Source organism: Halichoerus grypus, chromosome 2 (genome assembly GCF_964656455.1).
Source record: "Halichoerus grypus chromosome 2, mHalGry1.hap1.1, whole genome shotgun sequence".
In the NCBI taxonomy this organism is placed as follows: Eukaryota; Metazoa; Chordata; class Mammalia; order Carnivora; family Phocidae; genus Halichoerus; species Halichoerus grypus.
Genome location: NC_135713.1, coordinates 94696542 through 94706267, shown reverse-complemented (window position 1 = coordinate 94706267; position 9726 = coordinate 94696542).

The following is a 9726-nucleotide window of genomic DNA, read 5'->3' as shown; positions in this document are numbered from 1 at the left end:
GGTAGAGTTCAGAGATTCATCAGTTGTATAGAACACCCAGTGCTCATTACATCATGTGCCCTGCTTAATGTCCAGCACCCAGTTAACCCCATCCCCACACTCCCCCTCCCCTCCAGCAACCCTGTTTGTTTCCTATAATTAAGAGTGTCTTACAGTTTGTCTCCCTCTCTGATTGTCTTGTTTTATTTTTCCATCCCTTTCCCTATGATCCTGTTTTGTTTCTTAAATTCCCCATATGAGTGAGATCACGTAATTGTTTATCTCTGATTGACTTATTTCACCTAGCATAATACCCTCTAGTTCCAACCATGTCATTGCAAATGGCAAGATTTCATTTTTTGATGGCTGAGTAGTATTCCAGTGTGTGTGTGTGTGTGTGTGTGTCTGTGTGTGTGTGTCTGTGTGTGTGTACACCACATCAGTGGTCTTGATCCATTCATCTGTTGATGGACGTCTGGGCTCTTTCCACAGTTTGGCTATTGTGGACATTGCTGCTATAAACACTGGGGTGCAGGTGCCCCTTTGGATCACTACATTTCTATCTATGGGGTAAACACCTAGTAGTGCAATTGCTGGGTCATAGGGTAGCTCTATTTTCAACTTTTAAAGGAACTTCCTTATGTTTTCCAGAGTAGCTGCACCAGTTTGCATTCCCACCAACAGTGTAGCAGGGTTCCCCTCTCTCCGCATCCTCACCAACATCTGTCGTTTCCTGACTTGTTAATTTTAGCCATTCTGATGTGTGTGAGGTGGTATCTCATTGTGGTTTTGATTTGTATTTCCCTGATGTCGAGGGATGAGGAACATTTTTTCATGTATCTCTTGGCCATTTCTATGTCTTCTTTGGAGAAATGTTCATGTCTTCTGCCCATTTCTTGACCTGATTATTTGTTCTTTAGGTGTTGAGTTTGATAAGTTCTTTATAGATTTTGGATACTAGGCCTTTACCTGATAAGACATTTGCAAATATCTTCTCCCATTCTGTTGGTTGTCTTTTGGTTTTGTCAACTGTTTTCTTTGCTGTGCAAAAACTTTATCTTGATGAAATCCCAATAGTTTATTTTTGCCTTTGCTTCCTTTGCCTTTGGAGACGTGTCTAGTGAGAAGTTGCTGCAGCCAAGGCCACAGAGGTTGCTGCCTGTGTTCTTCTCTAGCATTTTGATGGATTCCTGTCTCACATTTAGGTCTTTCATCCATTTTGAGTCTATTTTTGTGTATGGTGTAAGAAAACGGTCCAGTTTTGGGCACCTGAGTGGCTAAGTCATTAAGCATCTGCTTTCGGCTCAGGTCATGATCCCAGGGTCCTGGGATCGAGCCCCGCATCGGGCTCCCTGCTCCACGGGAAGCCTGCTTCTCCCTCTCCCACCCCCCCTGCTTGTTTTCCCTCTCTCACTATGTCTCTCTCTGTCAAATAAAATATAAAATCTTTTAAAAACAACAAAAAAAAGAAAACGGTCCAAATTTCATTCTTCTGCATGTGGCTGTCCAATTTTCCCAACACCATTTGTTGAAGAGATTTTTTTCTATTAGATATTCTTTCCTGCTTTGTCAAAGATTAGTTGACCACATAGTTATGAGTCCATTTCTGGGTTGTCTATTCTTTTCCACTGATCTGTGTGTCTGTTTTTGTACCAGTACCACAGTGTCTTAACAATCAAAGCTTTGTAATATAGCTTTAAGTCCGGAATTGTGATGCCACCAGCTTTGGTTTTATTTTTTCTTTTTCATTATGTTCAGTTAGCCAGCATATAGTACATCGTAAGTTTTTGTTGTAGTGTTCAACGATTCATTAATTGCATATAATACCCAGTGCTCATCAAACAAGTGCCCTCCTTAATACCCATCCCCCCATTAATCTCATCCCCCCACTCCCCTCCCTTCTGTAACCCTCAGTTTGTTTCCCGGAGTCCAGAGTCTCTCGTCGTTTGATTCCTTTGGCTATTCGGGGTCTTTTCTGGTTCCATACAAATTTTAGAATTATTTGTTCCAGCTCTGTGAAAAAAGTTGATGGTATTTTGATAGGGATTGCACTGAATGTATAGATTGCTCTAGGTAGTACAGACATTTCAACATTTGTTCTTCTGATACATGAGCATGGAACGTTTTTCCATTTCTTTGTGTCTGCCTCAATTTCCTTCATGAGTGTTCTATAGTTTTCTGAGTACAGATCCTTTGCCTCTTTGGTTAGGTTTATTCCTAGGTATCTTATGGGTTTTAGTGCAATTGTAAATGGGATCGACTCCTTAATTTCACTTTCTTCTGTCTCATTGTTAGTGTATAGAAATGCACTCACATTTAGGTATTTCATTGTGTGAGTTCTGTGCATTGATCTTATATCCTACCAGGATGCTAAAATACTGTATGAGTTCTAGCAATTTTGGGGTAGAGTCTTTTGGGTTTTCCACATAGAGTATCATGTGATCTACAAAGAGTGAGAGTTTGACGATTTCTTTGCCGATTCGAATTCATTTTATTTCTTTTTGTTGTCTGATTGTTGAGGCTAGGACTTCTAGCAATATCTTGAATACAGTGGTGATAGTGGACCTCCGTGTAGTGTTCTTGACCTTAGGGGAAAAGCTCTCACTTTTTCCCCATTGAGAATTATATTCACTGTGGGCTTTTCGTACATGGCTTTTATGATATTGAGGTATGTTCCCTCTATCCCTACACTGTGAAGAGTTTTAATCAAGAAAGGATGCTGTACTTTGCCAAATGCTTTTTCTGCATCTATTGAGAGGATCATATGGTTCTTTCTTTTATTAGTGTAGTGTATCACACTGATTGATTTGCAGATGTTGAACCACCCTTGCAAGCCCAGGAATAAATCCCACTTGGTCGTGGTGAATAATCCTTTTAATGTACTGTTGGATCCTATTGGCTAGTATCTTGGTGAGAATTTTGGCATCTATAATCATCAGGGATATTGGTCTGTAATTCTCCTTTGTGGTGGGGTATTTGTCTGGTTGTGGGATCAAGGTAATGCTGGCCTCACAGAAAGAGTTTGGAAGATTTCCTTCCATTTCTATTTTTTGTAACAGCTTCAGAAGATTAATTCTTCTTTAAATGTTTGGTAGAATTCCACTGGGAAGCCACCCGGCCATGGGCTCTTGTTTGTTGGGAGAGTTTTGATTACTGCTTCAATTGCCTTGCTGGTTATGGTTCTGTGCAGGTTTTCTATTTTTTCCTGTTTCTCTTTTGGTAGTTTATATGTTTCTAGGAATGCATTTATTTCTTCCAGATTGCCTAATTTGTTGGCATATAGTTGCTCATAATATATTCTTATAACTGTATTATAACTGTATATCTTTGGTGTTCATTATGATCTCTCCATTTTCATTCATGGTTTTATTTATCTGGGTCTTTTCTCTTTTCTTTTTGATAAGTCTCGCCAGGGGTTTATTGATCTTATAAATTCTTTCAAAGAACCAGCTCCTAGTTTTGTTGATCTGTTCTACTGTTCTTTTGGTTTCTATTTCGTTGATTTCTGCTCTCATCTTTATTGATTCTCTTCTCCTGCTGGGTTTAGGCTTTATTTGCTGTTCTTTCTCTAGCTCCTTTAGCTGGAAGGTTAGATTGTGTATTTGAGACCTTTCTATATTCTATATACTATATATTATATACTTCCCTCTTAGGACCACCTTGGCCACATCCCAAAGATTTTTAACAATTTTCATTTGTTTCCATGAATTTTTAAAATTCTTTAATTTCCTGATTGACCCATTCATTCTTTAGTAGGATACTCTTTAACCTCCATGTAATCCTACGAGTTCTTTCCAAATTTCCTCTTCTGATTGAGGTCAAATTTCAAAGCATTATGGTCTGAAAATATGCAGGGAATGATCCCCATCTTTTGGAACCAGTTGAGACCTGATTTGTGACCCAGGATGTGATCTATTCTAGAGAATGTTCCATGGGCACTCAAGAAGAATGTGTATTCTGTTGCTTTAGGATGGAATGCTCTGAATTTATCAGCAAAGTCCATCTGGTCCAGCGTGTCATTCAGAGTCCTTGTTTCCTTGTTGATCTTTTGCTTAGATGATCTGTCCATTTCAGTAAAGGAGTGTTAAAGTCCCCTACTATGATTGTATTATTGTCGATGTGTTTCTTTAATTTTTTTATTAATTGATTTATATAATTGGCCGCTCCCATGTCAGAGGCATAAATATTTACAATTGTTAGCTCTTCTTGTTGGAAAGACCCTTCAAGTATGATATAGTGTCCTTCCTCATCTTTTATTGCAGTCTTTGGTTTGAAATTTAATTTGTCTGATACAAGGATTGCCACCCCAGCTTTCTTTTGATGTCCATTAGCATGATACATGGTTTTCCACCCCCTCACTTTCCATCTGGAGGTGTCTTTCGGTCGAAAATGAGTCTTTTGCAGACAGCGTATTGATGGGTCTTGCTTTTTTATCCAATCTGATACCCTGTGTCTTTTGTTTGGGGCATTTAGCCCATTTACATTCAGAGTAACTATTGAAAGATATGAATTTAGTGCCATTGTATTACCTGTAAAGTCACTGTTTCTGCATATAGTCTCTGTTCCTTTCTGGTCTATGTTACTTTTGGGCTCTCTCTTCACTTAAAGGATCCCCTTTAATATTTCTTGCAGGGCTGGCTTAGTGATTCTTTTAGTTCCTGTTTGTCCTGGAAGCTTTTTATCTCTCCTTCTATTCTGAATGACATCCTGGCTGGATAAAGTACCCTTGGTCACATATTTTTCTCATTTAGCACCCTGAATATATCATGCCAGTCCTTTCTGGCCTGCCAGGTCTCTGTGGATAGGTCTGCTGCCAGTCTAATGTTTCTACCCTTGTAGGTTTCAGACCTCTTGTCCTGAGCTACTTTCAGAATTTTCTCTTTGTCTCTGAGATTTGCAAGCTTCACTATTATATGTTGAGGTGTTGACCTATTTTTATTGATTTTGAGGGGGTTCTCTTTGGCTCCTGAACTTGAATGCCTGTTTCCTTCCCCAGATTAGGGAAGTTATCTGCTATAATTTGCTCCAATATATCTCTGCCTCTCTCTCTCTTTTCTCTTCCTCTGGGATCCCAATTATTCAATATTGTTTCTCTTTATTGTATCACTTATCTCTCAAATTCTCCTCTCGTGATCCAGCAGTTGTTTATCTCTCTTTTTTTCAGCTTCTTTATTCTCCATCATTTGGTCTTCTATATCACAATTCTCTCTTCTGCCTCATTTATCCTAGCAGTCAGAGCCTCCATTATTTATTGCACCTCATTAATCGCCTTTTTGATTTCAACTTCTTTAGATTTTAGCTCTTTTATTTCTCTAGAAAAGGATTCTCTAGTGTCTTCTATGCTTTTTCCAAGCCCAGCTAGTATCTTTATAATCGTTATTCTGAACTCCAGTTCTGACATCTTACTTATATCTGTTCTGATTAGGTCCCTGGCAGTCAGTACTGCCTCTTACTCTTTTTTGAGGTGAGTTTTTCTGTTTTGTCATTCTTGCAGAAAGTGGTCACTTTCCTATCTGTAGAATTGCAGCAATTCTTTTCTTAGCTCTCTGGTTGAGTTCAGAATGATTTGATAGCTATATAGCTGAATTTCTGGGACCAGACAAAACTAAGGTCTCCTACTCCTCTGCCATCTTGGAAAGTTGGCACAATTACTACAGCTTTGTAATGTAACTTCAAGTCCAGAACAGGGATGCATCCTGCTTTGCTTTTCTTTTTCAAGGATGCTTTGGCTATTCGGGATCTTTGGTAGTTCTATACAAATTTCAGAATTATTTGTTCTAGTTCTGTGAAAAGTGCTGTTATTATTTTGACAGAGACTGCTTTAAATGTGTAGATTGCTTTGGGGAGGATGGCCATTCTAACAATATTCTTCCAAATCATGAGCATTAAATGTCTTTCCATTTCTTTGTGTCATCTTCAATTTCTTTCATCAGTGTTTCATAGTTTTCAGAATACAGGTATTTCACCTCTTTGGTTAGGTTTATTCCTAGGTATCTTATTATTTTTTTGCTGCAATTGTAAATTTGATTGTTTCCTTAATTTTTCTTTCTGCTGCTTCATTACTGGTATATAGAAATGCAACAGATTTCTGCACAATGATTTTGCATCCTGCAGCTTTACTGAATTCGTTTATCAGTTCTAGCAGGTTTTTGATAGAGTCTTTCAGGTTTTCTATATAAAATATAGAAATGTCACCTGTCAACAGTGAAAGTCTGACTTCTTCCTTACTAATATGGATGCCTTTTATTTCTTTTTGCTGTCTGATTGCTATGGCTAGATCTTCCAGTACTATATTGAATAGAAGTGGTGAAAGTCGACATCTTTATCTTGTGTCTGAACTTAGGGGGAAAGCTCTCAGTTTTTACCCACTGAGGATAATGTTAGCTGTGGCTTTTTCATGGCCTTTATTATGTTGAGATATGTTCCCTCTAAACCTACTTTGTTGAAGGTTTTTTATCATGAAAAGATGTTGTATGTTGATAAATGCTTTTTCTGTGTCTATTGAAATGATAGGATTCTTATCCTTTCTCTTGTTGATGTGGTGTATCACATTGACTGATTTGTGAATAATCCTTGTATAATCCAGGAATAAATCCCACTTGACCATGGTAAATTATTTTTTTCATGTATTGCTGAATTCAGCTTGCTACCATTTTTATTGAGGATTTTTACATCTATGTTCATCAGAGATATTGGCCTGTAGTTCTCTTTTTTTCATAGTGTCATTATCTGGTTTTGGTATCAGAGTAATGTTGGCCTCATGGAATGAATTTACAAGTTTTCCTTCCTCTTCTATTTTTTGGAATAGTTTGAAAAGAATGGGTATTACTCTTCTTTAAATGTTTGGTACCATTCACCCATTTAGCCATTTGGTCCTGGACTTTTGTTTGTTGGGAGTTTTTTTGATTACTGTTTCAATTTCTTTGCTGGTTATTGATTTGTTCAAATTTTATATTTCTTCCTGTTTCAGTTTTGGGAGGTTGTAGGTTTCTAGGACTTTATCCATTTCTTCTAGGTTGTTCAATTTGTTGGCATATAGTTTTTCTAAATATTCTCTTATAATTGCTCATATTTATGTGGTTTTGGTTGTTATTTCTTCTCTCTCATTTGTGATTTTATTTATTTGAGTCCTTTCTATTTTTTCTTGATAAGTCTGGCAAGAGATTTATCAATATTGTTGATTTTTTCAAAGTATAAGCTCCTGGTTTCATTGATTTGTTCTACTGGTTTTTTTTAGTTTCTACAACATTTATTTCTGCTCTAATCTTTAGTATTTCCTTCCTTCTGTTGGCTTTAGGTTTTGTTTGTTCTCTTTCTTGTTCCTTTAGGTGTAAAGTTAGGTTGTTTATTTGCGATATCTCTTGCTTCTTGAGATAGGCCTGTATTGCTATAAACTTCCCTCTTTGAACCACTTTTGCTACATTCCAAAGGTCTTGGACCATTGTATTTTCATGTGTTTCCATGTCCTTTCTGATTTCCTCTTTGGTTTCTTGGTTGACCCATTCATTATTTAGTAGCATGTTATTTAACCTCCATGCATTTGTGGTCTTTCCAGATTTTTTCTTGTGGTTGACTTCTAGTTTCATAGCCTTGTGGTCAGAAAAATGCATGGTATGACTTCGATCTTCTTGAATTTACTGAGTCTGGTTTTGTGGGCTAATAAGTGATCTATTCTGCGGAATGTTCTGTGCACATTTGAAAGAATATGTATTCTGCTGTTTTAGGATGGAATGTTCCAATATATCTTAAGTCCATCGGGTCTAGTATGTCATTCCAAACCATTATTTCCTTGTTGATTTTCAGCTTAGATGATCTGTCCATTGATGGAAGTAGATTGTTAAAGTCCCCTACTATTATTGTATTATTGTCTATTAGTTACTTTATGTTTGCTATTAGCTGTTTTATGTATTTGGGTGCTCCCATGTTGGGTGAATAAATATTTACAATTGTTATATCTTTTCATTGGATTGTTCCCTTTTTTATTATATAGTATGCTTCTTTGTCTCTCGTAACATTCTTCGTGTTAAAGTCTATTTTGTCCCATATAAAGTATTGCTCTTCCGGCTTTCTTCTGACATCCATTTGCATGATAGAGGTTTCTCCATCCCCTAATTTTTTTTTTTATTATTATGTTATGTTAATCACCATACATTACATCATTAGTTTTTGATATCCCCTCATTTTTAATCTGCAGGTGTCTTTAGGTTTAAAATAAGTCTCTTGTAGGCAGCATATAGATAGGTCTTGTATTTTTATCCATAGGACAATAATTTTTGTTTTCACTTTACTTACTAAGTAATCAGCATAATTTTAAATTGAAGGTTCAGGTTGCTATCTAACTCCAAGTACTTAGTCTTTGTTCTTTCCAAATTTAACCTACTCCCTGCTGTATCAAATTATCTCTAACTTAATGTACTAAGATATTCAAACATAGTATTTATTGAGACATAATTATTTAAGATTCAGCTGGAAAATAGCTTCTTGTGAAAACTTACACCAGATTTAAAATTTTTTCTACAACAATATTGATAGAGACAGTCTCGTTTGCATCTAAATTAGGTAAATTCCAAGCTTTTTAAGTCTTTTCTTTTTCATCTTTATTAAATAGGTTTGTATTTTTATGTTAAATATGCAGTCCATGCCAAAACTATTCCAATTCTAGGCATGCACTTAAAATTTTTCATAAGTTTTTACTTATAACTTTCATGGTAACAAAAAGTATGAAATCTTTTCTGGTATCTATCATACACAGACACATACAAGAAAGCTATTATATTCAAAATTCTAGAAGATTAGTTAATCTAAGACCCTGTATTTCTCATTGAAAATATTAAAGGACATTACTTTTTCAATATATTTCAATATGCTTTTCTAGTACATTAAAATTTTTTACTTTTCAGTAAATTAAAGAAAAATAACTTTAAAAATTTAGGTCTCTAAAACTACTTTCCTTGAAGTCACGTAGAGTGTTATTTTCAGAGAGCCCATGCATAGCCTCACTGGAAAAAAATGCCTAATTACAGAACTAACAGTCAGATGAGAAAGCCAGGATAATTATCTATCTTGGCCTTTTGGTGTGAGATCACTCTCTGACTGGGTTCCAGGCCCATTTAGAATGGTTTGATTAAATAAAATTACATTTGTTAAATTAGAAACCACAGATATAATGTGAAAAAATATCTACTTTAATAAATGTGTACTGACAATATCTTAGTAATTGCTTTAACGTTATTCTAGAGTCCAAATGCATCTATGCTAGGATTGATAACAGTACTATTGTCTAAAGATCTTTAAACTCTTTTCCAGCATTAACCCATTAATTTTCACACTTTCTCTGTGAGGCAGTAAGATGTAAGTACGGTTAATTTAATTTTCCACATGAAAACAACAAATCAACAACAAATGAACTTGCTCAAAGTCACACATGCAAGGAAACATCTCAAGGATTGGAAACTTAACTGAGTAAGTAGGAGGTGCTTTATACACTGGTGTACACAGAATGACCATCTCCATCACCAAATTTACTAGCCTTATTCCCATGTAATCAAGCCTTTCCTCACTTTCTCCCCTCCTGCTCCTCCTCTGCTAATGATCATCCTGGAAAGAAACTTCCTTTGACATCTGAACCCCATAACACTGCTTTGCTCCCTGTTTCCAAACATTATGGAGTACCACTATAGCTATTAAAAAAGAGCCACTCGTGGGGCGTCTGGGTGGCTCAGTCGGTTAAGCCTCTGCCTTCAGCTC